Genomic DNA, 1,611 nt, shown 5'->3' with positions numbered 1-1,611 from the left:
TTATGCTTTATTTATCTTTTTACAAAGTAGTTTAGCACAATTGCATCCGACCAGGAAGATATTCCCCAAGCACTCTGGGTTAGAGGTCGTTGACTTCATCGATCTAAGGATCTGATAGACGGACAACCAGTGTTCCATTCATTACCCCCCAGTTATTAGATGGAGGTCAGTAAGGCACAGTGTATCAGTACAGCTATTGCCAGATCAGTGGTCCTTGAGTAGTCGGACTGAGATTTTCGAGTCTACTACAGAGACAGATATACCAGTTGTTCAGTTAGATCAACACCCTATGGCAGGTATGGAAGAGATGATGCGTCAGCTCCAGGAAAGTATGCAAGCCATGCAGCAGGATGCTGCCCGCCAGGCAGAAGTGGCTGCATGTCAAGCAAAAGTAATGGCCCAACAGGCAGAGTTAATCGCCAGGCTACAGCAGCGAACTGGAGCATCTGTTTCACACCCACCTCCTCCCCTACCAAGAGTTCCAATACTCGAGGAGACCACCAATGTCCAGGAAAATACGGACGTTCCAACGGGGCCGGCTCCGCCTCCAATCCTACCTCAACTATCCAAAACGCCCATCAATCTAGTGGATTCACCGTTTGAGTTCGAGGTGGATCCAACAGCGCTAAAAGTTAGCAAGCTAGAAAAGCTGTCCAAAAAGGCTCAAGGCGTGAAATCCATTCCGGATATAGAGGATGGGTACATCGACTCGGCCGTGATGCTGCCGGACCGGTTTAAGATGCCACATATTGACCGCTTCAACGGTTCTGGAGATCCTATGGTGCACCTGCGGCTGTTTTCGGATATCCTAAGGCCGATGGGCCTCTCCAGATTGTAGAAGCATTCCCTGTTTGGCCGAACCCTGTCGAGTGTAGCGGCTATTTGGTACGTAAAGCTAGAGGACTCTGTTAAGAGAAGTTGGGAAGAGATGGCTGAGGCCTTTATAGCTCAATACTTCTACAACACGCAGATCGAGGTCACAACTCGTGATCTCAAGACAACCAGGTTGTAGCCGAAGGAGAGCTTCTCCGATTTTGTGACCCGTTAGAGGGATAAGGCCTCGATGATGACCATCAGGCCCGTTGACAAAGATCAGATACGGATGGTTGTGCGTAACCTCCAACCCAAGCTCATGCAAAAGATGATCGTCGTCTCCCTACCCACCTTTGCAGATTTACATGAGATCGGGGTGCAGATCGAGGACGCCATGAAACAAGGTCTGATTGACCATGAGAGAAAGCAGCCCAAGAGGGCATTTAACCGCAGTACGAATGCAGGCACAAGCAGTGTTGCAGTTACAAGAACTTCAGATGTGGGAATGGTCACCACCACCCCTCCCAAAACCCTTGCAGCTACACCCTTTACCGGTGTGTCTGGAAGTAGCTCGCAAACAGCTAGATATGCGCCCAGAGGCCAAAGAACCTTCACCCCACTATACATGCCTTTGTCCAAGGTTTTGGGGGTTTTGATCAAGAAAGGGCACTTGAAGCCCCTAGAGTCGCGGCCCTTACCAGAAAAACTTTCTCCCTCCCATAACCCGACGAAGTACTGCGCCTATCACTGACAGCATGGTCACGAAACCGACCAGTGCTTTCGATTGCGTCATGAGAT

Source organism: Camellia sinensis, chromosome 7 (assembly GCF_055761805.1).
Source record: "Camellia sinensis isolate YWXY chromosome 7, ASM5576180v1, whole genome shotgun sequence".
NCBI lineage: Eukaryota > Viridiplantae > Streptophyta > Magnoliopsida > Ericales > Theaceae > Camellia > Camellia sinensis.
This window is presented reverse-complemented; position numbering follows the sequence as displayed.